General features: G+C 38.1%; 1 protein-coding gene across 2 annotated transcripts in view; it reads left to right on the top strand.

Moving 5' to 3' along the window:
* Positions 1-2,929: 2,929 nt before the first annotated feature.
* The window catches only part of LOC119650776 (probable serine/threonine-protein kinase DDB_G0282963), a 220,328-nt gene continuing 208,514 nt past the window's right edge, over positions 2,930-14,743 (top strand). For both annotated transcript variants that reach the window (XM_038053884.1, XM_038053883.1), the window contains exon 1: positions 2,930-4,359. The gene's annotated coding sequence lies outside the window, so the exon portion shown is untranslated. The remainder of the gene's footprint in view (positions 4,360-14,743) is intronic.

Below are 14,743 nucleotides of genomic sequence, written 5' to 3'. Positions count from 1 at the left end.
GGAAGATTGATATCCTTTCTAGGCGGTATCCCGAATTACTGATACCGAGGGGTAACATGACAACAAGGTTTCACTTCGGTAAGAAGTTTGAAACACGTTGGAGTAACAAGGCAAACTGGGAGAGCGTGGCTGCGACATACGGCTTAAACCAGCAATTGATTACTTGGTGCACTGACGGATCCCTTATAGCAGAGGGAGCGGGTGCCGGTGTCATTGGTCTAAGGAAAATGTGCTTTGAGCCAATGGGCAGGTACACTAGCATATTCCAGGCGGAAATATACGTCATAGACAAATGTGCCTCCTTTAATCCGCAAAGGAACTACAGGGGGCAGAACATAGCCATTCTCACCGATAGCCAAGCAGCGGTCAAGGCACTTAGGTCCAACCAGGTGAACTCCAAACTGGTATGGGAACGCCTTGAGAGACTGAATACACTCGACTCGTCCAACAAGGTCTGGATACTTTGGGTTCCAGGCCATGCTGAGTTGGGAGGCAACGAGGCAGCGGACGAATTAGCCAAGAAGGGAGCAGGGACGCCTTTACACAGGCCAGAACCCTTTTGTGGAATCGGAAACGGTTTCATGGCTATGAATCTAAGAAATTAAGAGAAACGGTTGAGGGAACTATATTGGGCGGGCCTACCAGGGATGGAGCAGTCCAGGGTGCTTATTAGGGGATACGAACCCATGCGCACAAATGATTGCTTAAACCTCACCAAAAAGAACCTCCGAATCATAGTGGGAATTCTCACTGGTCATTGTCGGCTGAACTATCACTAACTGAACTATCACCTAGAGAAGCTAGGGATATCTACGGACACTGCCTGCAGGTTTTGTGAGGAGGAGGACGAAACCTCTATACACGTCCTGGGACAGTGTCCGGCACTTGTGCAAAGTAGGTCGAGATATTTGGGAGAACACTTAATACCAGATGCAAAGCTGAAACATCTAGAAGTGGGGAACATACTAAAGTTCCTAATGGTTACAGGCCTGCTTGAGATACTATGATCAATAGGTACACTATAACCAGTAAAAGGGGCACAATAGTTCTTCACGGATGCGGTGCGACTTTCCCTGAACAGAATAAAAATAATAATAATGTTGCGCCGTTTTTTGCTGGACGCGCTATTGGAAATAATTTCCGCCTTACGTAGGAAGAAGCCGAAGCAGTCATTCGGACTAAAAAGAGAATCCGCATAACGTGTCCCGTGCCGGTTGGCGAACCAAGTAAAGATTTCAGTGGTTAAGTACCTTGGATTGCCGTTCGATTCGAAGATGACGTTTTTTGCGCAGCTTGAGTATGGGTCGTGAGCCTGTTAATGTAAAAGTTGGGAATCCTACCGCAAGCATAAGACGTCTTTTTATGAGTGCAACGTAGTCCGTTCTGCTCTATGTCGCGGAGGGTTAGGTTGATGCTCTTGGCGAGGAGGTGCATTTTAAGCGCCTGGTGCAAGTATTGAAATGGGGATCTTTGTGGGTCTCGTATGCCTATCGGGTTGTCTAAGAACCGGCCGTGAAGGTGATCGCGGAAATGATTCCCGTTGCTCCATAAGGAACGCAAGGCCATCCATAAGTGCAAAGAAGAGGACTGAAGGCAAGTGGCTGCTTATGAAAAACGATAACGTGCACTAAATGAGAGGCAACTCTCTTGAGAAAACAAGATGGACTGGACGGCTCACCGGCAACTTAGGTCTGTAGGAGATCCGAAAGTATGGTGAGATTGTTTCCTTACCCAGCTTCTAATCGAGCATGGTGGTTTTCATTGTTACCTGCACAAAATTGGGAATGCACGATTCCCGACGTTGATTACGCATTTTTTCTTGTTGAGGGTGTGATGGAATTTGTCAGCAATTTTATGCAGATACAGGGAACCTCCTTCCGGATAATACTGTTGGAGAAATAGCGACATATTGAGCCATGTTGGGTATTATGCTCTGGTTCTTTTTTTCGAGAAGAAGATTTATCTCAGCTAGCAGTGGGACAGGATGGCAGCAGTTTCTTTGAATGGACAGTCGGTTCCTCCTCTCTCCGCGGTTTGGTGAAAGGAATTGCCTGACTTGAAAACTCCCTATGATGGGAGCATGGGAAGGCTAGTAATATGTCAAATGGTTAGTTTTATAATGATGACAGAGACGGTTTTAGTTGGTAGTTCGATGGGTTATGGTTGTTAGTCCAAAACTTAGTGAGGCACATAGGTACATTATTAAAGAAACATTAAAGAAAGGAACAGGACTATGACTATATATAGGAAAAAGGGAAATAAATCATAAAGAAAAATCTTATAAACAGAAAACCCAATTGTTAAATTTCTTGCCCTAATTGTCAAGCATTTCTAGTTTCTGCGATTTCTGCTCTAGGGTGGATTCTCTTCTTCTGAAATGGCTACCAACATAGACCCCACGTTGGGCGCCGGATGGTCAAATTTCGGTTTGGACTTTCGTGGGCCTGGGAGTAAACTGTTGGAATGTTCTGTTACGAACTATAGTGAACTACTGTAAGTATTTTCAGACCTTTTATCATCATAGTTAATTATAGTGGTTTAAATTGTATTTACTGGCAAATGCATGTAGTCAGAATTTTAAGGGTTTGCCCCATGATCGAATGCTCTTCAACTGGCTCCGAATTCTTCTACCTTTTTTGAAATAAGTCCATACGTGTATCACAAAATTTCCAACTGGTTTTTATCTAGCTGCTACACAAACTGGCCCCAGTAAGTTCGAATAGCATGGTCTCATGGCAAAATATCACTTGCTGGAATATACACATAACTACCGTCGTTGCCACTAAGCACTGTCGTGCCGTCGTCACAATATCTTACAGGTAAAGGTAAAAGATAAAAGATACTCTCACGAATGAACAAGTACTACTACCAGTGCACAATATTAACCGTATAGAGTGAGTCAGTAGATTTTTTAACGTAAACCTCGTAGAAGTGGTCGGTCTCGTGTGTCTTAGACGACCAGCCAAACAACATTCTCATTTGAATTTCTTACTCCTCCGCGGTCAGTCTTTGGTCTTAGTCTGTTACGGGTCGTGAGTGAGTCTGGCGTTTTCTTCTACTGAAGATCGCGGAATCGTTTTCAAATCGCTGTTGCTCCGGGACATTTACTTCTATTGTTATACATCGTTGTTCAGGAAATAAAAGAAAATATTCCCACATACGAGGTTGGGTGAAATTCGGTCGAAAAAGTTTTCCAAATTAAAAATCTCAAGGAAATTAGTTGAAGATAAAAGAAGCCTGTGGAGACGGTTCGGAAAAGCAGTCTTGGTTTTGGTGGCGGATTTTGGATAGAATAACCTAACGTTCGTTTGCGTGCGCTCGGTTTTTGGGAAACCAGAAAAAAATGGAAAACTACAAAGTTTCAAAATATTTACAGTCCAAGTCCAGAACCTAAAAAGTGTGAATATCTTACACTTACCTGCTGAAAAAATCACCGCTAATCAGTGTGTGTATGCAAGAAATAAACATAGAGCTATTGCGAAAAAGAATTAAAACGAGCTAATTACAGGTGCTAATTACAACAGATGATTCTATCTAATGTAATGTATCTAAATAGTGTGTTGTGAGTTAAGTGCTTTTTGCAGTAACCTCAGAAAGGCCATTATACTTTCTTGCTTGTTTGTTGAGTGATTAAGTGGAAAAAATTAAGACATTCCAACGCAAGAAGAAGTGAGTAGACAAGAAGAAGTAGAAAATACAAAAATAAAAAAGAATTAATTAAATAAAAGTTACTAATCAAGTTTTTTTCGTTTCTTCTTGTTTGAAGAAGATGCTGATAGTCAAGTTGGAATTGTAGAAAAGTAAATATTTAACCATTACCAGCTGAGCCAGGCTACTCTGTAATTGTGTTGATTCATCAGAAACCGATATGACTTTTTAATTCATTTAATTTCATTTTCGACAACAAATAACCTGAAATATTTAATCTAAAATAATTAATATTTTTAAAATACAGTAAATAGTGAAATAAAAATAAATTGGTTGATCATTCTCTGCAAAATATATTCGTGCCTACATAGTGGATCTGCATATACTTATATATATTTTTTACTGTCATCTGTAGTATCTATTCAGTAAATCTTTTTTAATATCCGTTCATTGCTTTCGGCCTCTCTAAGCTTGGTCAATAAATTATCGTGAAGATTATTTAAAATTTTGTGAAAGTGACATACATCTGCAGTAAAATCAACACACTCACATGAATATCTGGCGACCGGATAAAAAAGCTTGTCAATCCAGTCAGTCCCGCATGTTGGAAAAATCAGGATAAATTGAATTAATCATACAACACGGCGTACTCTTGCTCGGACTTACGAGGGCTATTTAATTAAACCAGTTTCATGCTGAATAGTTCATCCAGTAAGTTTCGAATTTTTGTTTTTGAACTTTTAATTTGAATTTGATTCGATTTGATTGAGTGTGAGAGATTTTGCAAATTTTTTAAGGTTTAATTTTTTAGATTTTTTTTATGAAAACTTTCATTTGATTGGGAAACATTTTCCCATTTTTCTAATGTAACCTATAGGTATTGTTTTCAGTAAACAGATGATTTCGATAGGAAATGAGATAAAAAGATAAATGAATGCATGACTTGAAAAAAGTGGAAAAACCTCATCAACTTACTCCATTAGGCAGCGTTTGCGCATTCCATTCTTTAATATTCCCTGCTGATACTTTTAATTTTCTTTTTTTCACTTTTTTTGTCATTTTCCAGGTTTGAATTTCATTTTTACTCAAAATCTGAACTTGGAAGATTTGCGCAATCAGCAGTCCCACTTTGTTCTTTAGATTTCTTCCGAGAATATCTTGCCGACCCCGAAGTCGTGTGGGAATGCTAGACTATATGGAAATATTATTATAAGCTTTATAGTGTGCTCATGCACGTGAGATGATAAATGATAGTGTAATATCATGGTGATAATTTCTGTTGCCTTCTAAGCTTGCTAGTTTTACAACAGAGTGGTCTGCAATAAGAGCAAGTGAGTTAGCAAGCAATTGCGCAGGGTAAAAACTTTTTACTGTTGTTTTATGGAGGTTACATGGAAGTAATTTGAATTCTTTTGGTTTATGGTTATTTGCGTTTAGTTAGAGGAATAACTAATTATTCAGAATAATATCTCAGATAACAAAAATTATATAGATGCTACACTTTTCTGCTAAAAATGGTGGTTGATCTTTTTATTATCTATATAATATATAATGACTGATTGAAGATATATTGTTATAATTTCCTCCGAAAACTTATGGGTTTCAGGGGTGCAAAATAGAGTGCTCTTCTAGAAATACCATTCTATAATAAAGTGCAAGGTGCATGAGTAACTGAAAATTTAGGCTGAGAAACTGCCAGTAGTTATATTCCCTCCAAAATGTTTGACTATTATTGTCTTAGTTATTATTCAGAGTTACTTTATGGAATCTACGAAAAATTCCAGTCAAATCTGTACTTCGACTTGCAATAAATGGACTTCAAACCCCGTTAGCACTATTTAGATAGTCGGCACTAGAAAATGTTGCATCAATTACCGTAGTTCGATTCGTAATGCTCTACTCTCGATGATAGCGCACCGTCGCCCTAAAGAGAGTCCTCCTATCATTTTATCAATTTTCCAACTACTATACTGCCAATTTACTACTGCCACTATATTGCCAATTTTGCTTCTCGCCACCTGTTAATGCAATTTGTAGTCATTTATCCGTTTAATATGTCCAGTGTAAAGGAGGACTCTTCGACGGTCAAAGGCAGTCATCCTTTGGCATTATTTTGAAACAAAGATTTAAGTTCAGATTCAGATCTTCCACCCATAGGCCCATAAATGCTATAAACGACTTCATCCTTGCTATGTTAAAAGTTAAGAATAATATTTTATTAGCTTTGGATATAGCAGTGGTTCCCTTTGTAATTCTCTACGTTTTATAGATCATCAAGTTTTTCTAAAAAAAATTTTCTAAGAGAAGCATTCAATTAGGAGTAATTTTCTGCTGGGGCTGAAATTTGCTAAGTACATAAATAGAGATCACAAATCCGAGTAGATATTTTCCTTGTGCTTTATTCTTACTCATTTGGACATCTTATTCAGCTTCATCTTTTCGATATGTCTTGCCCACTGCAGGTTTCTATATCGATTTATTTGGATAGTAGACATAGTTTGAAATTCATTATTAGACCAAGTTTTCACTTTCTTCCTTCTTTTATCGGTTCCAAAATCCTTCCTGTGTTTCTTGTTGAAATCGTCCAGCAAATTTCCGAAAGTTGTGGATATTTACACAAATCCAGGCGCCGTTCCATATAAAATGTTTTTTTATTGTGCAACCCTTCTGACCAGATGGTACAGCCGATAGTTAGCTTTGGCCTCTTTCCGCTCTCATTGCCATCAGTATATATTCCCACATAAATATATTCTTTATGTTTTATTTTTCCAAAGTCAAATGGTCTGGTTGGTACCTTTTTCTCGTTTTAGTCCCGCACTTGGTTTTCCCTTAACTTGAAGTTTTTGGCTTCTAACTCTAGACATGAAAGCACCTCATTAGTGCATCGTGTGTGCAGGTAGTAGGTATCAGCAATCACACTGGGGAACCCAATTAGCTCTTGAGACCATGATTGTTGTGTTCTTAACAGAGGGAGCAGACTCCAATCGGTTCAGATGTTCCAAGTCAGTCCAATGCATTCACAAATGATAGCAGCTCTATTACCATGCAACTAGAAATGTCCTTGAGGTCCTCAAAGGATAGTTTACCTAGTGTAAGTAGCCTGGCTCTAGCTTCAGCTAGGCAAACATAAAGGAAATGCCTGATGGTTTCCCCTTCCTATCCGCAGCTTCAGCAATGTGAGATGCAGGGCATGCCGGTCCCGATATGGTCCTCTGTAGACCAGTGTCCAGTACTCCGCATTCTTATACGCATTTGCACGCGTCTGGCCCCAAAGCGCTTGTTGACTTGACACAGGTGACGATAAGTAGTGACATAAGATTCCGTTTCAGATAGTTACCAGCAGGAAGTGGACTGTGCTCACGGGAGACTGTCAGCAGCAGCACCTCGCCTAGCCAGTCCGTCAAACTGTAAATTTCCCTTTATGTCCCCAAGTCCGGGAACCTAGAGTAGTGTGACTTTGAGCGTGCTGCTCAGACTATGCAGCGTGTCTATTTACTGCCCCACCAACCCAAAACCATACTGGCTGCTTGGCTGCTAGTCAGAATTGTTATATGACATTTGGGGCTTGAATCATACCTCATACTTCGACAAGCTTTCAGTATCGCCAGTACTTCAGCTTGAAATACACTGGCGATTCCTGGAAGTCCGTATGGCTCAGCTACGCTCCGTATATATAAGAGAACTCCCGCGCAGACCCCACAGACCTTTTCGATGCGTTGGTGAAAAACGTTGTGTCATCACCTTGCAACACGTCGCCGGTCCTCCACTCTACCCTGGTTGGAAAGTCCTCAGTAAAATTTCTCGTTAAGCTCGGCTTGTATCTGGTTTAGTCCGTTGGAGACGCTCAGAGTTTCTCTAGTTCAGAGTTCGTCTAGGATGTTACTATCGCTGTAGGGCATCACTGCCTAAGATCTGAACTGGGATGTCTGGAGTTCCTTATTAAGGCAGGCCTAGACCGGATACCGGTTGTTGCGCCGTTGATGATGATGAAGTACAAAAAAAAACCACGAACATTTTACTTATTGAAATTGAACAATAAATTAAATTTCAGGATTTTCAATAGAAAGAGGAAAAATTGTTTCTTTTCTGGCTGACAGGATTGGATGGAATCCGTGTATTTGGCTGTGCTAAACAGGGAATATAATAGGATCAAGCCCAACAGAGTAAACTGATTTGCAGGTGTGGCTACAAGTAGTGCCATGCGGTCTGACCCAACAGATCTAGACCTTAACGTCATAGCAATATCTGCTATCAAAAGAAAAGCTGGGTTTGAAGAGAAACTTTTCGGGGGTATTCATAACCAAAGCGAGTGAAAGAATGGCAATAAGCTACAATATTATTTCACTGTATTATCACATATGTATTAAAAGTGGGCTATGGAGTTGCAGCGGGAATTTCATCATCTTACAATACATATATCTGAACGTCACAGTCTTCCAGAATATGTCAGCGAAATCCAGCTGCAGATATATGTAAAACTTCACCTTCCTAGAAGTAAGTCCGCACATGTGAGCTTATAAGCCGGTCAGACACGTGTGAACGCATGCAATATTATTACGGTCTTGGAAGGCGATAGTCTCATGGACTTTTTGTTCGCCTACCTAGTTTCAGTTACAGTCAGGCGACGCACATCAGGAAAACAGTTCTGACGTGACCTGGGGAAATATCTAATTGTGCAACAATGGAATTGACATCTTTTGTGAATTTTAAGGGCTGGATCTGACAACGGGAATCTGTCCATTGCCACTTCATAACTATGGCTATGGCGTTGAGATTGTGGTATCAAACCCGATCTCTGTTTCGCAGAGCGGCCAGTTAAATCTTGGTTGCCTGCTGTATAGCACCCGTCAATAAAAGCAGTGAAATTCATGATTTTGCGTGAATTTTAAGGGGATCTCTATGCAAGCAAAAATGGGAAGGGAATATAGCTGGTGTCGGGTAGCAGCCGACAGGTCCCAATTAGTATTTTATAAAATGGCTTCTGGCTGTGGCGAATGTGGGTTTAAAAAATAAAACTACTTAAGAGCTTTCTAAAATTATTGGAAATGGCACCATTATGATGCCCCATGTACATTTTCCTCTTTGGTCTCCATTGATGACCTCAATACTCAAATTTGGAAAATGACATTCTCACTTTCAGAATATTTACAAACAATAATTTAGTTACTTCCTGAAAAATTTTATCGTTCACTTCACTTCACACCCAAATCCTTGAAAACTCCAATCCATTCTTAATTTGAAATACAATACAACAGAACCAGGTAGGGGTCTGTTATGTTATGTTAGAAGGAAACTATTGTTGCACACCTGTCCGGAATGGAAGGCGCGTTATTATGCATTCCATTCAAAAAAGAAAGGATACAGAGTGAAAGAAAACCAAGGGATTTGGTTTCTTTCGTTCTAGAAAGGGTAGGTCATTTAAACAAGAATAGCTACTGCAATAGTGGTGGCTTCAAGTTACAGGACTCCCTGCTTAAAATTTCTGCGTGAATGGTTTTAAATTTCCGCTTGAAAAATCATTGGCAGGAAATTTATGCATGTTTGTATATGTGCTGACATCGGTAACAGTCCCTTGTAGTATTAGAGAAACACCCTTTTGAGTTAATTTAGTGAAGAATAAAAATTATCATTTGAAACTTTTTTGTTGTTTGTTTTTATATGTGAAGTATTTCTGGGTGTCTTCGAAGGCAGCTAATAATCTCAGAAACATTCTATCCATTTATATCCATGTTTAATGACGCAGGAGCCTTTTTGACTACTGTTTCACGACTTAAATATGATGCTTACTTAATCTATGTTAGCTCTAGCATACCAGATCTTTCAGTTCACGATTCAATTAAAAAACGTATTACCTTTTTACTGAAATCGATTTAAGAGCACTGTAAAACTGTCAATCGTTGTTATTTCTCATCCTCTCGTCATCGTTCTCGTTGCGACCTTCTGTAATTAACGTTGGGTCATCTTATTTACTAGAAAGTCGCCTCTTATTTTCCACCATTGATGTCATTCCCACTAGCCCTTCGATGTCAAAATTCGCCTACCTATAATCGACGATTTTGATTTTGGGGTTGGATTTATTCACAAGCTCGATTATAATTCATTTCTGGTTTATAGTTTCCGTAATACTAAAAGAACTGGAGGAAAATTGCACAGATTTCAACATTCAAAGGGCGTTAATAGGACATTAAACAAAGTTTAAATTATGATACTTGCACATATGGGAGATGGAATGTGATGCGCCGCTGGAAACTGAGCACCAAAGTGCAAGTTAGAAGCACCTTGATGAGCACTAGGACAATATCTTCTAGACGAAGATAACGAAGCGACTAATGGGTCACCTTGCGGTGTACAATAATAAAGTTGAGTGTATTGTTATCAATCCTAGAAAGGCTCTAGGGTATGATTTATTATGTCAGCAACAAGGTTGTTTGCTTTTGAATCATAACAGCGACTTTAGATCACACAGCAAAGGGTCCAAGATTTAAATAAAGTCAACACAAATAATTTCGGAAATAGCAAAAACTTGTGCACTTAACGAATAGAATACGCCTTTCACTTGTTTACCATAAATTTTTAACTCGGGTCTCCTCCATGAAACGCGCGGAGAATTACCAAAAGTTGTGATATGCAACTAGTAGTATGATGAAAAGGTAACGCAGTTCTATTACTCTCAACAGCCTGTCCATGAGCAAAACAAATCAAAAACTAGTGAAGTTGGTAAATAATGCTGGCACCTAATCCAGCGAAAAACGATGTCGTTAACACATAATTCCATAAAGTTTGACCAACATTTCTCTTTTTTTCCCCAACAAAAAAAAACGACAACAACAAAGTCGTGGAGGAGCTGAAGCACATTTCGGGTAGTCGCGAGCAATGACCATTACCACAAAAGTGATATCACCTCAAAGTATAATATCACGTTACCATTACCGAGCGCTATCCAAACGCCATCAAATATCACAACATGACCATCTAGTGGGGAAGTGGTGATGATATTACTCATGCGATATACAATTTTTTGTAATCTCCTTGTCGATGTGATATTATATTACAAGAAATCATTAAAAATCACCAAGTCATGCTGTAATGTCGACTATCGCTAGTATCGGTAGCGAATCTATTAGTGTTATGATTGCCTGTTTTCTTGGCTGGTTTTAGAAATGTTTTCGTGTTTGTATGTAATAACTCTTGACTATAGAGATTCTTTGTGATGTCAAACAAAGCAATAGAAAACGCATATAATTCTAAGTGATAAGCGGTGTCGTCAGGAGAAAATCCAGGCCCGAGGCGAAAATTAAACGGGAAAACTCGGGGGGAAAAATATTTTTTGAGCAAAGTTAATATTTCCAGAAAACTTTGCAGACCGGGAGAAATCCCCTTTCTCTAGTTAGGCCTGGTGGTAAGTAATTTTCGTTCGCAAGGATCGCAGTTCCATGTTCCATGTTCATATATTCGTCTTCTTCTTCATTCACACATACTGCTGTATATTTTACGTTTCGAATGTGATAAATATAAGACAAATATTACTCTAGTGAGAATTAATATATGCTAATATCAGCTGCCGAATGTAATGTACATGAGATACTGGTGATTTAACAACACGTGTGATGTTTGTGATATTATTTTGTAAAAAGTGCGGTAATAGCACATCACTTACTAAGGTAATGTTTCGTGCATCTCTATTGAAGAAGCAAACTGCTCTTTTCCTTTTGGGAGTCTTACTCTTACAAAGGTTTATGGTATGTTCATACAAACCCTTACTTGGAATTTGGTTGGGTTTTTCTTACAAAGTATAAAAACCTCTTACTTGTTTCAGATGTAGGGTTGTACATATCATGCAATTAGACTATGAATGGATTTATCCTACATTTTTATAATATTTTCATTATGGACACTTTGAAATTGGATCACTAGAAGTAGAGTTATATTTGTGGTGCTTCCCGACTTCTACACTCAATTTAAGTCTCCTCTCAGATATGATAAGGTATTTGCAGTGTATAAGATCAATAACTCTCGGACTAACTTGTATTAACGTAAGTTTTTGGAAAAAAATTGAGTGTACTACAATATACAGCTCACATCCCTAGGATCGGGTTATAGATTTTCAACAAATGATAAAATTGGGTCAAAAGACACTTTTTATCGAAAGATATAAAGGAATATGTAAAGAAATATACATATGTAATATTTTTTCCAGATTATACGAACACTTTTGCATTGACTTTCCACGATTTTTTACCAGGTAGAATTTGCGCTTGTTGGTCTTTAAGCATTGAGTAAGGTTAGCAATGAACCGATAGTCGAGGTATTTAGCGACATATTGTAAATTTGTGTTAAATCAGCTTCAGTTTCTTCCTTTTTTGGTAGCGCTGGATAAATGCCACAGGATCCAATGATTTTGAAAATTCTGAGGCCTTCGTACCCTTTCCCTATTTGTTTGCATGCCACAATTATTCTTGTCATCCGCGTTTTCTATTTACTGTATCTCAGAGCTCATTTTCTGAAATGAAAGGCTCACTAAAGACAAGTAGAAAATCTCATCCGGTTTCTTCAGATTCGAAACCGTTAATTTAATAGCGTGGTATGATTGTGTCATCCGTAATTTGTAATAACTGGACTCCCACATCAGAGCCTGCTAGGAACAGATATATAAGTCGTTATCTAATAACTACCTGTTAAAAAATAACAATAGAATATCTTAATGTAAAGTTGAAATTGGTCAAAAAGTGATAATCACTGTTCATCTTCATCCACTCTATACCTAATTCAAAATAAAACTTATATAATTGGAATATAATTGTGAAATATTATCGACGTTATTCACCAATAGCGTTTCTATTTTTCCTTCAAACAATTAAATGTAACTTAAAACAATACCTAAAAATGGTGAAAAACTCAAATATCTTTTTATCTATTCTCACGTGAATTTACGCCATTTCGATCATTATCTTTTAGTAACACAATTAAAATACCAATGGCGGAATTCCTAATTCACTAATCGTGCAACAAATTAAATTATAGTCTGATTGAAATCTTTTAAAGGGGAAAATCCGTTGCTGAATAAAATGAAGATGCAACACTTTGAGAGTTATGTAATTCTTCGTATCTTGGAAATGATGAATTGAAATTAATTTCATTGCATTAGAACGTATCTATATATAAAGTTTTTCGTGAAAACCCTTCAGGGGAATTTCAATCAATGAGCTATAGTCATTTATGTTGTTAGTGATTCCGTTATTTTAGTTTGATAGATTTAATGGCAAAATACTGTTTAGATTAATTATAGGTTATAAAGTGGTGGTAGCGGCACGTGTTTTGCGAATGCATACATAAGACTTCGTTTAAGTCCAATAACATTCGTTTTTTGGATCAATGTTTCAAACGGAAATAGCTTAAGATAGTCAGTGAGTCGGTAGCTGTTGTTTTATTCTATTCAGTCTTACATTAATTCATTGGTTAACCAAATGTTGGTATTGTGAATAGGAAAGGTAAATTCTAGTCTTATCAGAAATTAAATTTAAACTAAGAATCCAGCGTTTTTTCCAGTTCCAAATTTCAAAAATTGCCTTGTCATGAAGTCGTAAATTTTGTCTAGTTACTACATAAAAAAATAAAGATAAAGATTTTCATCTTTAATGTCAAGGAACATCAATGATAGACGTTCAATCCTAAAATAACGGTCATCTCTGTTAGTAGTTGGCTTTTCTATGGCAAATTAAATGGCTTCTCCTAATGATCGGGATTCTATCAGCGAGGATGTCGCTTCCACCTTCATATAAGCTATCCGAAAGTGCCCAGAAACATTCTCAATTTTCATCATCAGATCGGAACTATCAATGACTTGGCAGGCGCTTTCAATACTAATCGCTACGTCACGACTTATGTAGCCGTTACTAGACTAGTAACTGTCCCACTGATTCTACTTTTTACGTAATCAACGTTGTGATGTTTTTAAGGTTTTGTGTGAAACAAAACCTTATTAGAATCGATTCGATGTCTGTCTGTCCGTCTGTCTGTCTGTCTGTCACACCCGATTTATTCGGAAACGGCTGGACCGATTGTCACGAAAATTGGTAAGAGTATGTGATCTGCCGTTCCCTTTACATGCAGCAACTGGCGCCATTTTGTGTTAAGTTTAAGGGGGGGGCTCCCCATACAGGTGAAAGGAGGGTGCAAATTTTTTTTTCACAGAATGTAGCCATGTTGGGTATCAAATGAAAGGTCTCAATTAGTACTTTTCGAAACTGGTTCAATATTTGATATTGGGTGTAACATAGGGGAGTGAGGGCTCAAAATATGACCCCCAAAAAGTGTAACAGGTCTCGTTCTCAGAACCTATCCAACCGAAAAATCCGAAAAAAATCACAGTAGTGCATCTCTATGAAATCTAGGCCTCAAAATATATCCGGTTCCGATATCTGCACAAATAAAGTTAATGATAGTATATTTCCATATTTTAGAAATTTACCCGGCACCCCCCCCCCCCCCTTATGTTCATCGCAGAAGTACAAAATTTAGCATAGGTATAATGAAGAACATGGTGCACAATTTGGTCAAGTTTGAGGAAAATCCGACTATTATTAACAAAGTTATAGGGGGTGAAACTTCACAATTTTTTGTGAATTTCGTGCGCTCTACAACCTGCATGGCGTCATCATCACATGTCAATTCGTCAATACCACAACGAAATGAGTTCTTATGGATGGGGGCGGAAAGAATTATTTTGTTTTAGTTTTTAGTCATTTGTATATGAATATCAATTACTCCAACCAGACATGTGTGTATGTAGGTATATAGTATATGCGTGCTAATGAACTTTGCGGGTAGAGCCTAATTCAGATAGATATAAGAAGTAAATCGGAAATATGGGTACGATCCTATTATATACGTGCATATATGTGTACAGTATTCGAAAATAGGCAGTTTGTTTGTTTAGGGTGAGCGTAATATCTACGGCTGTAATATGGACGTATGTCTCGTAGTTTGGAAAAATATGAAGGAGTATGTCGGATTTGTAGCTATATACGGATAGAAAAATGTGCGCTGAAATTTCTTACATAAGATGAACACAAAACCTTTATACCCGAAGCGCGGG

This window comes from Hermetia illucens, chromosome 3, assembly GCF_905115235.1.
Source record: "Hermetia illucens chromosome 3, iHerIll2.2.curated.20191125, whole genome shotgun sequence".
Taxonomy (NCBI): domain Eukaryota; kingdom Metazoa; phylum Arthropoda; class Insecta; order Diptera; family Stratiomyidae; genus Hermetia; species Hermetia illucens.
This window is presented reverse-complemented; position numbering and strand designations above follow the sequence as displayed.